Source organism: Hippoglossus stenolepis, chromosome 9, assembly GCF_022539355.2.
Source record: "Hippoglossus stenolepis isolate QCI-W04-F060 chromosome 9, HSTE1.2, whole genome shotgun sequence".
Taxonomy (NCBI): domain Eukaryota; kingdom Metazoa; phylum Chordata; class Actinopteri; order Pleuronectiformes; family Pleuronectidae; genus Hippoglossus; species Hippoglossus stenolepis.
The window spans coordinates 722,555-738,260 of NC_061491.1; the positions used below are offsets into that span (position 1 = coordinate 722,555).

At 40.9% G+C, this 15,706-nt stretch overlaps 1 protein-coding gene across 2 annotated transcripts in view; it reads left to right on the plus strand.

Annotated features, from left to right (window-relative positions):
* The window catches only part of zfr (zinc finger RNA binding protein), a 1,162,720-nt gene that overhangs the window by 706,333 nt on the left and 440,681 nt on the right, over window positions 1-15,706 (plus strand). The gene's annotated exons all lie outside the window — the stretch shown is intronic.

Here is a 15,706-nt window from a genome sequence, read left to right on the forward strand (position 1 = left end):
ATACAGAGCCTGCACCTGCTCAGAGCACTTATAGCTAAATTGGAGCTACAAGGAGCATTTAAATAAAGCAGAAGCACTTTTCAGGACTGTAAACCAATCGGGGATTGAGAATTTAAACTGTCTTCCTGTTTGGTCAAACTCACTTCCTTTTTAATCATACTTTCTCACACAGAGAATGTAGTAGTAAGACTATAGTGGCGAGCGTGTGAGAGTATGCTGGTGCATGTTTACACTGGTGTGTGATTATGATGTGTGTGAGAAAGGGTATAAATTATTTGTCATAGGGCCTTACTATATCAAACTGCTCCTCATGTGTTGGATAGGCTGGCATGAATAGTCTGTGTTCAGTGGGGCTCTTGTGATGTGCAGACTGACATGAGTGTGTTCAATTTCTAAATAAGTTCAGAGAAATAAACATCAATAGTGACGTAAAAAACATGTTTCATATTTTTTATTGCATTTTATCACAAAAACAAATAGCACTCATATTTATAAATGGGATCTGAGAGGTAATGGCAAATATTAACCATATATGCTGTCTTTATTGATACATTTTGAGATAAAGTAGATATGTCTCTACCTTAAATGCGGTACCGTTAAATGTTGCACCTTTGGGCAAATATTTAATAATTATAATAAAATATTAATGTTAAATATTAATTAATTGATATTAAATGAACCTCGGTGCACCAATGATTCAGTCTCATGAACTTACAAACTACAAATTTGGAACTCTGATTAATTAAATGAATTACTATAACCAAAATTCAGTAGTTAGCAAAGTGGAACGATTGAAGGAAGCTCTTGACAGTGTAGAGGTTGGCAAAATTCATACATGTGCAGTATTAATGAAGACAACATGTGTGTTCAAGAAAAACATTTATTATGGAAATAACAAAAGTAAAAAAACACACAACTAACTAAAAGAGTACTTAGTATATACAGATATACAATGTATGTGACTGCATGTGTGTGGGGCTCAAAATGGCTGCAGCGTCCACTATGAAGGCCACATGGAATGAATAGACCAAGTGGCTGAGGTCACGTGTGTGTGTAGTTTGGGGAAGTGCATGTGTGAGGTGCTGGTGTCAGGTTAAAGAAAGTGGTTAGTTGCATGCAAAAAAAGACCCTGAGTCTGTGTAAAGCAAAACATAACTAAAAACAGCTTTCAATCAATCAATCAAATTTTATTTGTATAGCCCATATTCACAAATTACCTCATAGGGCTTAACAAGGTGCTAGATCCACTGCCCTTAACCTTCAACAAGAGTAAGGAAAAACTACCAAAAACTCTTTTAACAGGGGAAAAAACTTCAGAGAGAGCCACATGCGAGGGATCCCTCTCCCAGGACAGACAGAACTGTAATAGATGCTGCATGTGTGTGAGAACATTAGCAAAATAACAGTATTTACAACATTGATTAGAAGAAACAGTTTGTATAAGAAAAATGGCTGATAGAGATGAAGAGAGCAGCAATGACAAATGAATTGAGGTTCAGTAATGGTAGAGTATGCAAGTAGACATATTGTATATCAAGCAGTCTTGTTGAAACGCTTTCAGTAACGCTTTTATTACCAAAATATCACAGCAACATAAATCAAACTTATAAACATCACACTAATTAAATAACAGTTTTTGCTTATTTTAACTAACTAGTCCAGATTTGTTGACAGTCCATGGGAACAGAGGGGGGTGGGTCCGTTTGGTGCTGTCCGCGAAGTCCAGTGAAGCGATCTTGCTGGTTTGTGGCTTCTGTTGTGCATCTGGCAAGACTGTGTCGTGGCTGCTCGTGCTGAAGCCCTAAGGCAGACTCTCCTGTGGCTGCCTTTTGGAAAGTTTTAGCAGTGTTGGTACATAGTATTGGTGAACAATAGATGGGCATATACATTTGTAGCAAAATCCTGACCACATGTCTCTTTTGTCCTGAAGCCAATATGAATGAATCAATTAACAGTTCATTAATAACTCATCATTGATAAGTCATTATTAATAACGACCACACAGTGACCAACAGTAGCCGGAAGTTGGGTCCAGGGGCAGGTTTCACACCTAGCTGTGAAGATGTGAATGACTCTGGGAGCCTGAGTTCAGGAAGCTCTCCTTTGTCTTCAATCAGATCTGATCTGCTACGACTTACAACACGTGACAAGGGATTTGAGAAATCTGCGAATCTTCTTGAAAGCAACAACAATAGGGGAAGGAGTAGAGGATGCTCCTTCACTGCGCATAGTGGACTTTGCCTTGCGCTTGGGTTTTTTCAGTGTGCTCTCCTTACTGGTACAAGTAGAAGTTTCTTCCTGAACTGAATGTGATTTATTGAATTCAATTTTGGTTGCTTCTTTCATGTGTATTCTGGACTTTCCCTTGTGCTTAGGTTTCTCTGGTGCTTTCTTCAGACTGAATACAGCTTTGATGTCAGCAGTAGTTTCTTTATGATCTGCATGTGACTTATTGAATTTAGTATTGGTTGCTTCTTTCATGTGAATTCTGGACTTTCCCTTGCGCTTAGGTTTCTCTGGTGCTTTCTGCAGATTGCATTCAGCATTGATGTAAGCTGCAGTTCCTTTATGATCTGCAAGTGAATCTTCGAATTTAGTAGAGGATGCTCCTTCACTGTGTATAGTGTACGTTGCCCTGCTCTTGGGTTTCACTGGTGGTTTCGTCAGTCTGCGCTCCTTACTGGTGCAAGTAGCAGTTTCTTCCTGAACTGAATGCGAGTCATCCAAGTTAGTATTGGATGCTTCTTTCATGTGAATTCTGGACTTTCCCTTGCGCTTAGGTTTCTCTGGTGCTTTCTGCAGATTGCATTCAGCATTGATGTAAGCAGCAGTTCCTTTATGATCTGCAAGTGAATCTTCGAATTTGGTAGAGGATGCTCCTTCACTGCGTATAGTGTACGTTGCCCTGCTCTTGGGTTTCACTGGTGGTTTCGTCAGTCTGCGCTCCTTACTGGTGCAAGTAGCAGTTTCTTCCTGAACTGAATGCGAGTCATCCAAGTTATGATCAGAAAGTGCATCATCGAATTTAGTAGAGGATGCTCCTTCACTGCGTATAGTGTACGTTGCCCTGCTCTTGGGTTTCACTGGTGGTTTCGTCAGTCTGCGCTCCTTACTGGTGCAAGTAGCAGTTTCTTCCTGAACTGAATGCGAGTCATCCAAGTTAGTATTGGCTGCTTCTTTCATGTGAATTGGGGACTTTAACTTATACTTCACTGCTGGCTCCTCCAGTCTGCATTTCTCATTGGTGGTAATACAGGTTTCTCTATTGAATGCTCCTTGTTGGGTCATGTCACAATCTCGAGGAAAATGTTTTCTTTTAAAAAAACTATGCCAAAGTGCATTATCTGGGCTGATTCTTTTTTCCGGATCTACTTCCATCATCTGCTTGAAAAGGTTAACAAAGGATGGCATGTCCTCATTCTCAGTAGTATTCGGGTGATCCTTCATTATCTCATCAATACTTTTAAACAACAAAGAAGGGAGTACATTGTGGGTTGTTGAATGACCATCGACATGACAGTCACACTCTTCCAGTAGCTCCCATGAAACAGATTTGACATTGAGAAAAAAAAAGTTTGTGCTGTAAATTCCAGAATTTAGCAGTTTGTCCTCTGGCTGACCCTGCAAGCGCACCATTTCTCTTATTCTATCAAATTCGCAGCTTGCTGAATAAAAGTCTTCGCCAAAGAACATGAAGGCTACAATACAGCCAAGAGACCACATGTCTACAGCCTCATTTAGAGGAAGGCCCAGAATGACTTCAGGGGCCCTATAATCAATGGTCTGCATTTTATAGCCAGTGGTCAGTTTGTCGACAGAAAAAGCCAGACCAAAATCAATCAGCTTCACCTTGAAAGGCCAGCGTTTATGGTTAACCAACATTATGTTGTCTGGCTTGATGTCCAGATGTACCAAATGTAGGTTGCTGAGAGTCTTGAGAGCCATTACTATCTGTTGTGTGATTTCTTGAATCTCATTCAGATACAGTGGCCTACCAGTCTTAATGATTAAATCATCAAGGGTCATGTCAAGCATTTCAAATTCCAATATATAACTTTCCTTGGTTATGAAATGCCTGTTAAGGCTGACTAAGTTCTCATGTTGGCCATGGCTCCTGAGTCGCATAAGGGCATTCAACTCATTTTCAGCATACCAGCCAAATTTTTTTGGAATGACCTTCACAGCAACTATCTCCTCGGTGTCTAATGTAATGCACTTGTACACTTTACTAAAACCACCTTCCCCTAGTGGCTTCAGAACTTTATATGTGTTGCAAAGAATGTATTTGGATGACATTTTTGCTGTTAAATGTTAAATGTTAAAAGTTAGACGAAAGTAATTCCAACTGTTTGTTGCTAGCAGTTTGTTGATAGGCAGACAAATATGGCTCACTATCCTACTTCTTTTTCCTCATTTGGTACTCATTCGGTACTGTAACGATTAAATATCAAGGGTAATAAGAAAGACCTATGAAGTATTACCCTTGATATTTAATCGTTTCTTCTTCTCCTTTGTTCATACTTCATAGTTCTTTACAAGGTTAGAATTTCCTTTAATGTTATATGTTAAAACTTCCCTTTAAAGTTTTTGGTCACAATTTTGCCTTTCAATTTTTAAATTACACTTTGCCTTGTAAGTTTTGACGGTGACATCCACTCAATTGGTTTGTTTTGGTTGTTGGCATCTTTTTCTTTTTTTTGTTTATTAAATTGGATTTTGAACTATATTTGGTAGGAGAAATACAGCTCTAGAGTTCTGGAGCTGGGCAGGGCCTCCTGTTGACTACCTGCGCAGCTGAGCTTCATCTCCTCGTCGACTCCACCCCTCCTCAGTCTATAAAACCCCAGCTCATCTTTCCGGTCTTCGCCAGATCGTCTGTCCACCAGTGTGAACCAGCTGCTCAGCGTCATCTTGTTTTTTTAACCTCATCTGCTCTGGCCTCAGCCTACCAGCTCCCCCCTTATCACCACCAGCCTGCCTTCCTTCTGGTCTCCACTCCCTACCCCACCCCACTCCAGCTCCAACCAATTGAGCAATAAACATTTTTACAACCATCTATCTATTTTGTTTGCTTCTGGTCCACTAGAATCAAATTATAACACTAAGACCAATTCATAGTATCTGCATATTAAATATTAAATAAAATGTCCTTAGTTAGTGACATGGAACTATCAATGGATTCCTGTTTATAATGTTGTCTATGTCAAATGGCAACTGATTTTACATGAGGTGACATGAAACATTCTATGTGTGACCCTAGTTTACCCTCAATCACATTTATGCAAGGACACAGATTACAGGTTACACTAACACAGTAAAAAGACAATTTTATTATAGTCGGAGACAATAAAAAAACCCTATAGCTGGGCAAGTTACACAGGCCAGCCGACTACGAAGGACTAGCCACACACACAGCAGACTTAACCACTTGTGGGGTTGAATACTTATCTGCAATTTATTACTCGACTGGCTAAATTCGTAATCTGTACAGCCCGGCAACTAAATGAAGGAGAGAGCTAGAGACAGCTTTAAAGCAGTTTAAAGCACTGACGAGGCAGTAGGGTTGTCTTACAAAGGATTATATAAAACAAAACAAAATATAAAAACCCAACCAGCTCAGCCATAGGCTACGAAGAGTGAATAAATATTTGCAGCCGATTTAATCAGAAAATATACAAAAATAATCTATAGGCAAAACAGTAGCAAACTATCAAGGTAAGTTATTAAAATACTAAATTTCCTCAGTTGGTTTTTAAAATGGGGAGAACACTGAATGTCTCAGCCTGCCTTAACTTGAAACTTCACATTAACACAGACAAGGACATCTTTAAAAGGAAGCAGTAGAAAATATGATGTCACATTATATGCAATATTTTTTTGAATTTAACATGTGATACTATGTGTTCTTTAATATGTTAGTATTAATGTTGTTTGTCTTTGTATATTGGCCCAGAGATACCCTTGTTCTGTAGACCTACACTCTCACCTCACTCATTACACCGTCTAACTCCTTTACCACCCAGTCTTACCACCCCATCATCTTTGACACTCTCTTCCCCATGACAAATTTAGCTAAGAGTAAAATAAAGGATTTCATAATTCATTGTCTTAATCGTTATAAATATTTCAGTGAGCTGTTCCAAGAGCATCACTTGTCTAGAGAGAGGTTGTTACTGATGTACATTCAATCATTCAAATATGTCAGGTTGTCCGCTGGCAGTTTACAGACTATTGCACTATGCTAAATTGTAGTATACTTGTAATTGCCTGTAGCTTTCGCGGAGGGGACAGATATTATTGCACGAGACATCACTCGCTCCGGGATAATTAGAGACTTCCTGTTGCTTGATAAAACACCTGCTTCACGTCGACATCTTGACGATTGCAGGAAACGGTAGGACAGCAGTTGTATGGTGATTCCCGAAACAAAGAGACAAATTTGAGTAGAAGACTGGATTAATCCTCGTTTTAAAGGGGACATAGCATGCCCATTTAACCACAAGTTGATATGGTTCCTTGGGGTCTTAATGAAATGTCTGTAACATACTTTGGTCAAAATACCACAAGGATCATTTCAAACAGCACCCTTTTTACCCTGTATAAAACAGCCCTCCACAGAGTGACCTGTTTTGAGTGCCTGTTCCTTTAAATGCTAATGAGCCAGCTCCCCCCTCCCCCTCTCCTAAACGATATAAATTACATATTTTATATGATATAAATTATCAAATATGCATCCCATAATTTGTATTCCCCTTCTGTTGTCCTGGAGTTTTAATTTTCCCAATCACATAATTAAATGTCCCCCTCTGCCCATCCACTACAAGCACACAAGCAGACAGACAGAGAGAGAAAGAGAGGTGGGGGCTATGAAGACCATCATTTACCCCGAACCCCGACATTCAACGGGTACAACAACAAGCGGAGAAAGCAGAATCGCGGGCTGACTTTATATATACAGTCTATGGGGCTGACCACGCGGAGAAATGCACGTCGCGTGCTGGAGAACGGCGCTGTGCTGCCTCGCAGTGGCGCTTCGCGTCCGGTGTAAACCCGTGTAGAGTGGGGGCTCTGTGTGTGTGCCGCTGTTACAGTAGTGCTGAACACTGCGGAAGTCTTCCACACTGCTGGCTGTGTGGCGCTGACACAAATTCCAGCTCACGCATGGGAGAGCGGCGGTCGCGCCCGAGCGCTGCTGCAGCCTCCCAGTCCCAACGATCCAGACAAATGCCACATGTGAGTGAATCGCGGGCTGACCAGCGGAGAAATGCTCGTCCCGTGTGAACAGCCCGGCTGCGTGCTTGGGAACGGCGCTGCGCTGCCTCGCAGCCTCGCTGCCTCCGGTGTAAACCCGGCGTGGCGAGTGTGGGGGACGGGGGATGAGGTGGGGGGTGGGCCAAGGCCATGTAGGGAGACTTCCAGTGCCTTGTTACGACACAAAACCCAGGAAGCTCAATCGAGTCGCTCAAGCATGACGTTTCTGACTTAGAGGAACCATAAAAAACGCGCGAGTGTTTTTTTCCCCAGTGTTTTTGGTTGGTAGACATGCCAGATACCCACATTAACCTGTAGAAGCACTAACAAAGTGGAATTTGCATGCTATGTCCCCTTTAACACCCCTGGCTGAGTGGAATGAGGTACAAAGCGGTCTAATTAGGCCAGGCACCTCCGGTGGGAGGCCCTATTGTATTTCAAAGGATTTGTATTTCCCTTTTGGGGCTTTTTCACGGCCTAGACATGCTCAAATTGTTACCAAAGTTTGCAGGGAATTCAAAACCCCAAAAAGTAATTGTATTCTGGAGTAATTTGAAATGGGCGTGGCAAAATGGCTCAACGGCGCCCCCCGAGCCCCCCGGAACGCGTTCACATTGACCGATCTTCACAAAAATCGATACACAGGTGTATCATGACCAGACAAACAAAAAAGTCTGAGGTGCAATTTGAAAAACGCAACAAGAAGCCCCCCATTTTGCATTTAGTGGCCATTTTGGCCATATTCCACTTTTTAGCTGTCCGTCCCAGGGCTTACATCAGATCAACTTCAAATTGAGATGAGTGTCATCACAACAAGATGGAGATACAAACTAACTCAAAGATCGATTTTTTTCACACGGTGATGATGGCGTGAAAGTTTGATTACACGCCATCAAAACACGAGGTTCTGTATCTCGGACATATTTGGTCCAATCGAGTCCAAACTAGACATGTAAGACAAGAGTCCCGGCCTGATGACATCAACACATAAATCATGAATTAAAATCACAGCGCCACCTGCTGGCAACAGGAAGTAGCATATACATGTTTCATGCTTGATGCTGGCTGCTTAACAATATACAGCTCAAATGAGCTCAGTCAAGTCATTGGACCAAGGTCAGAATTGTGACATTTCCTCAAACCGTGTAAACATTGAGGTGCGGCGAAGGATCATCCTTCGCCAAAGAACACGATGTTGTCATAACTCCAGTGTGCATTGTCGTATCACTACCAAACTTCTGTCACATGATCAGAGATCAAGCCTGAACAGCTCTATGTGTCAATATTTCCTCAGTGTCATAGCGCCACCTACTGATTCGCCATGAAACAGGAAGTACTTTGTAAATCCACTCTGCATTATCCAACCGGCTCCAACTACTGACCTATGATCACAATTCTGACCTGAACACATCCATATATTAATATTAGTTCAGGGTCATAGCGCCACCTACTGATCAGTGTGAAAATTAAGTTGTTGTAACATTGTCCAATTGACACAAAATTGCTCACGCTACATCAGAGCCCCTACTTGAACAGATATATTACTCTGTAGGTAATAATAGTGATGGCGCCACCTACTGGCAACAGGAAGTAAGCTTTGTCTTACAACTATCATTCGATTTACATAAAATTTTCACAGTGTGTTGTGCAATTGATAGCGTGGATCGTAATGAGCAATTAGCAGGCAAGGATCGACATCGCTCGACGGACGCAGGAAGTGAAGCGTTTGTCCTTGCCGCAGTGCGCAAAACGCGTGCAACGCGGAGACGTTGTTCAATGATCGCTCTCTCCACTACCCGCAACAGGCTTGAAAATGCCTGTGCTCGGGCCCGTTAGTGCTACAACGTAACCCTAGTTATTATTATTATTAAAATGGGAAAATGGACATTGGCTTAATGAGAACACACATTTCAAGGAAGAATGTACAAAGATTTAAGGAACTGTATGTGACATAATTAATGGAGAATTAAATGGAGACTTATGGATATTTTTACAAACCCAGTAACTTATAATTGTTGAGGATTTAGATTTTTTCTTTGTTTTCTTTTTTTCCTTGTTTTTCTGCAACTGTTTATTCTGCAACTGAATTGGTAATTTGATTTTGAATTGCAACCAAAACTAAATTAACAATAATGACGTAGGAAGAAAAACAATCATAAGAGGTCATCAGGTGGGATGTTTCTATTGGACACAGAATAAGATAACTTGAAGGCCTTTCATTACTTTGGGACTGTTTTGTGAAATAAACTGCTGGATGCACTGAGATCTGGATATTTTACTGAGTCATGAAACTAAAATTCCTGGTTTTCCTGGTCCACAGTTGGAGTTGAATGTAGATTGATTACATCCATTGTGTAATCCAGTGGCGTACTAGGGTTTTACATCAGAGTTTCAGTGGTCAGATTGATGAGCCTGCATTTATTTAGCTTTACTGCAGCTTCATGGACATTCAACATGGCAAAGTATGGATTTGGCCTGGCCACACTTACATTCTTGGGAGGTTGGACAAGCACAGATATGTCCTATTAATGTTTTGGTAACATCTATTCTTCCCTTCCTGGGCCCACAGGCATGAATTGCACTGATTCCTCAGAATAGTTTGCTACTAGATAATACTCTCTCAAGTTGTTGCTCTTCTCACAAGTCTATGTCGTCCAAATCAGCCATATTTGTGTATGAATGAGGATTGCCAGCATGCTTTGATCGTGCCAAATTGCTCCTGCCTACTCCTGTGCTTTTTATGACCTTTCTTTTGAATTGGATGCCAGCGATGTGGAAGCCATTCAGTTTGTTAATGCTCTTGAAAGTTCAATCGACATCTGATGAGGTACTAAATTGAGAAAGCGTCTTTGTCTGATCACAACCCACTGGTGTTAATGTCACAAATTTATATAACAACAAATATCTAATGAGATGGGCACTAATCACTCAGTACTACAACACTGACTTAAAGCCTGAGAAAAGAAGTGATAAGGTGATAAGGTTGAATTCATGGGAAGCCTGCTGTGAAGAGCTGTCATTTTGTTTCAACTCATGAAACCTTTATTCTGTTTTGAATTCTGCAATGGAGTTTGAAAATATAAACTTTTATTTTGCTGCTAGTTACAGAATTGTGATTTTGTTTCCAATTAGACTTGTTTTGTTTGTTAAATTAGCCCGAGATTGTTGAAGTTGTAATGCTTCTTAATCTGGAAGTAATAGAGTCAAACTTGACGAGACTTAGTTTTAAATCTTTTGTTTAGTCTTATGCTGCTATCACAGTTTCTCCAAGACTGAACAACCCTGCGCATGGAGGTTTGATTCTTTAATACAAGCCCCACCATTGGCGACCCAGTCTCCAGGATATAAAGCAAGTCGTCCACTGACCAGAAAGTCGACATTATGATCTAAGTCTCCCCAATTCCGCATGCTGAAGTGTCCTTGGGCAAGATACTGAGCCCCAAATTGCCACTGACAGCTGTGCTTGCAGTGTGTGGATGATACCATCTGAGCAGGATGTTCTTGGCTTTAACTCTCTGCTCTGAATAATAAATCTGAGGAATAGTCTTGATTTAATAATTCAGTGCCTTTGTTGTGTCATCTAAAGCACAATTTCTGCTTCTCCAAAAACAACTCACAGTTAATCCGATGCTTCAATATCTCCCGATCAGTAATTAAGGTCTAACCTGGTTTAACTATAAATTAAATATAATTATAAAAAGACTTTTAAGATAAAACCATGTGACTTAGTTGAAAATCAACATGAGGTGGTAAAAATAACATAAAAAAAGAGTACAGTGTATTAAATAAGTTTAGAAATAAACAGATGTATAGGTCTACATATTTTTGCTGCATGTAGAGCAGGCGGTGAGCAGTGTGGAACAGCTGTATCCTTGAGGAGTTGCTGTAGGTTGAGTCTGTGGTGAAATGAGCCGAGCAAACCGACACGGCATGTCAGAAGAAATGCATAACCGCTGGTCTCAAATAGTAACGTTATAAGGAGCAATGTGCACGGACAAATTCTCTTCCTTACATCCCTCCACACTGCAGTGTTTCTTCAGTGTTGTTTGTTGTGGTTAGCCTGTGGTAGCTAACAAGCTGCTAGCACAGCAACATGTCTGCTTGGTGTCACGTTCGGTGTGGAGGGGAGGAGGGGTGGTGGGTTCGGAGGGGAAGTACGAAATGCGACGTTTCAATAACATATTTCTTTGAATGGACTAAGTGGTAAAGTCCGCGGAGTGACTGTTTTTATACTTTGAGGGTACCTACTGACCCCCTTCAAGTAATTACGCATAGTAAAAGCCCAGAAAATGTATTTTATACAATATGGGCCCTTTAATAGAGAATGGAGTCTCTGTAGAATTAGACAGGCACTATTCTCCTGTACAGATATAATGTAATATACAATATACATAATATATAGTGGCATATACAGTAATGTGTGAGGATGGCTAAAAAATCCTCAACAGTCTGTAATCCTGGGTTCACTAGGGTTAATTTGACAGGTAGATAACCTTCCTGTTTAATGGTACTTACTGAGCAGTGCAGGTGTGAATAGACAGCACTATACATTCACTGTGATTTTGGCTCCTCGACGGGAGAGGTGAGACCGTGCTGCTTAAACACATGCTGTAACTTCATTTATTATGAGTTGATTTGCTTTAGTTTTTTTTGTCCATATTTTTGTTCTTTTTGCATAAATTATATATGAAGGTTTTTTGTAAATAAAAGCCTCACCTTTTTTGAAGTAATCCTGCCTGCTGAGTCTGCCCTCCTACCACCTTCCTAGCTTGAGCTATGCTACAGTGATCCTCACAACGTTGCTGAACTTTCCATCCTGCTACAGGGCTTGATGCAGCAGCAAAGTGACTGAGAAGCAAGATGTGAGCAGGACAATGCCAGGAAGAGTGCTGGGAAGGGATGCTGCACCAGTTCACTCAGCTCCAGTAGAAGGTGCAATCAGAACGCCAGGCACACCAGCAAATGATTGAAGGTGCACCAGCTATCCCTGGTCCACTCTGGCAGTCCAGTGCACCTCAACCTGTTCTGCCAGAACCTGACCCGAACCTGACCCCCCTAGTCTTCCAGTCTAGCGAGGTTTCCTGGCTGAAAGGACCCGAAAATGCAGCCTTATCACGAGGATGTAGATATTGAACTCCACGTAACAACTTTTAAAAGAATCGCCAGTGCATCCCAGTGACCTTCAAGAGTGGGTACTACATCTGGCCCCCCTTCTGAATGGTACAGCAAGAGCTGCTTATGTAGCTATGATCATGGATGAAGTGATGTACTATGCCAAAGAGCCAAAGAGTTGCAGACACATGAAAGAACTGTATGACAAGTGGATGGTGCCAAAAGAAGAAACTAAGGACCAAATAGATTTGATCATGATGGAGAAGTTCCTGAGAGTCCTCAACCCTGAACTTCGCACATGGCTAAACCCATCAACATCATAGAAATCTGGAGAGATGGCCGAAGCTTCCGTTGCTGCCAGACACCCATTAAAAAGTTACACCACTCCCAGACCCAGCCCATCATCATCATGGATGGAACAGATTTAGGAACCCATATCAAGGTACTCCCGGTCAGACAGGTCACTTAAAGGCAGAATGTCCAGGTCAGCAGGTTAGTAAAACCTACATGAGCTTTTCTCCTTTGTCTGTAGATTGTCACCAAGAGTCAGATCAGGTCTTAGTGCCCTCTAGTAATCGTGAGCATACCACTTGTGTTTTCATCAAGTAAAAGCCTTGTGTTGCCCTCCTAGAGTCAGGCAGTAGCCACACTCTTGTCAGACAAGATTGTCTCCCTAGGGATGTCACTTTCAGTGGAAAACTTAAAGTTTAGTGTGTTCATGGTGATGATGTAGATTACACAATAGCAAATGTCAACATTCAAGTTGAGGTAATGGGTAGACTTCCATACCAAATAGTGCTAGGCAGGGATTTGCCAATCTTACAGGAACTGATAGCCAGGTGGGAGGAACGGGATCCCAGTCAGTTTTGAGACGGTATGATTGCAGTCACCAGGTCCAAACACATGGCACAAGCAGCCACAGCAGCAAGAGCCAGGTGTAGAGTGGAGTGAGCTACCATTTGCAGGCAGTGAAGTTCCTGATGTTGAAGGATCAAGACAGTGTTGTGCTAGAAAGAGCAGAGCACAGAGGAGACAGGATAAAGGGAGGGGAAATAAGATTGTTGCAGTTCCAGTGCCAGAGAGTAATGCGCTAATGGCCATTCCTAGTGATATAGCCCAGCTTCAAAAACAGGATCGCTCTCTGGCGCCCCTATTTTCAAAGTATGTCCCTGACACCACTCAGGTCACAGAGAGAGATAGGGAGGTATTTCTGGTAAAGGGGATGAGCAGTTGTATCATCACAGCAGGATGCAGCTAGCTCATTCAGTACCCTGGACAGGTCACTGATGCCAACTCAAAACTTACTCCAGAATGACAACTGGCTTTTATTGGCCACATCTGTTTGCTGATACAGTTCAGTTCTGCAAATCTTGAAGAAAGGGTGACAGGGCTCCACTTGTCGACATGCCATTCGTAGATACACCTTTCTCCTGTATTGCTATGGACATTGTAGCCCCCCTGGAGAGGAGAAGTGCTGGGCATAGGTATATTTTGCTAGTGTGTGATTATGCCACAAGATATCCTGAAGCATTCCCCTTATGAAAGGTCAAGGACTGTCACATTTTCAGGGGCACATTTAATCTAAAAAATCTTTTGTACCATTTAGCTAATGTTTCTGGGCTGAAATATTTATATTTAACGAGACCTGACAGAGTCAGATATAGGCAAGTTAAATGTAGTTAAGATATAAAGTAAGAGTACTCATTTGACCGATTATTATGTTATTTTATTAAGCTCTATGAAATCATCAGATCATTTATACTGAATCAGCTGTGTAAGCAGCAAGTGAAGCTTGAGCAAAATACATTATAAACACTTATATAGATACAGGGACATAAGATATATTGTGAGAGCTTGTTTTGCACTTTGATTGGAGTTGAGTAACTGGATATTTAAAGCATTGAAGAACTTCAGAGGGAAAAAGCTTTTAGGTACTCAGAAATTGAAAAAAATAAAATAAAATTTTTCAGAAGGGAATTTTTTACCGAAACCACTGGTTTAGTCTTTATTGTGGTTTAACAGCTTGTTATATTATCTATTGTTTAATATATTCATTTGAAAGGAACTAAAGCTGTAAAATAAATATAATAAAGTAGAAAATACAATAATTCTCTATGAATTCAGAGTGGGAGTAAGAAGTAGCATAAAGTGGAAGTACAACTGCTTGCATGTTGTGAAATAAAAAAATTATATTAAGTGGGGAACAAAATATGCTTGTTTAGTGTATAAATAAGTTTATTAATATAACAACCAGCAACTAGTGACAAAATATTGAAATCTAAAGTTTTGGATAGATTTCATACCTGGCCTCTGGAAGCTTCATACAGTACCATAAGTATTCCCACACCTGCATACACGTCATCGAGTCATCAAACATGCAGATATAATTAGGGTCGTTACTATTATTACTTGAGGTATCTTTTTTATGTAATTGTATTTCTACTACTATTTTTACATATTTGCTTTGCAATTGTATATTTTTATGAATAAATACATATTGGCCATCATAAATATTGAGTTTCCACTGGTATTAAAATTGCAAAACAGATTTTCTGTATTTATTTTGTATATAATATACACGAACAGATTTATTTACACAAGTTGGTGTTTCTAAGAGACACCATGATTCATCTGTGCTTTTTAAGGATGCATTGTGATCTCCCATCTGGATCATTCCACATCATCAGCTGCATGGAATAGTGGTCTGTTTTATTAATTTGTTAATGAGTAATGCAGCATTACTCATAAATAAAGATTTTATATTTTAATCCAGTTTTGTAAAAGCAATGCTAGTATGAGTATTGTGGCAAAGTCTCTTGCCACCCAGGGTCTCCCAACACAACCAGACAACCGACACTTAACAGGTCTATTAATATAAATTAAAAATAAATTCAATCACTTACCGTAAAGCCTGGACAATAGCCTATTTCAGGTCGTATCTCAGCTTGGCTTTATCCCTGGCTTTCAGTCGTACATGCTGATGTCTGTGACTCCTGTTCGTGTGTGTCAGTCTGTCTGCACTTATACTGGTGATAATATGGTAACATATTATACTTAAAGGGGACATAGCATGCAAATTCCACTTTGTTAGTGCTTCTACAGGTTAATGTGGGTATCTGGCATGTCTACCAACCCAAAAACTCTGGGAAAAAAACACTCGCGCGTTTTGTTATAGTTCCTCTAAGTCAGAAACGTCATGCTTGAGCGACTCGATTGAGCTTCCTGGGTTTTGTGTCGTAACAAGGCACTGGAAGTCTCCCTACATGGTCTTGGCCCACCCCCCCGTCCCCCCACACTCGCTACGCCGGGTTTACACCGGAGGCAGCGAGGCTGCGAGGCAGCG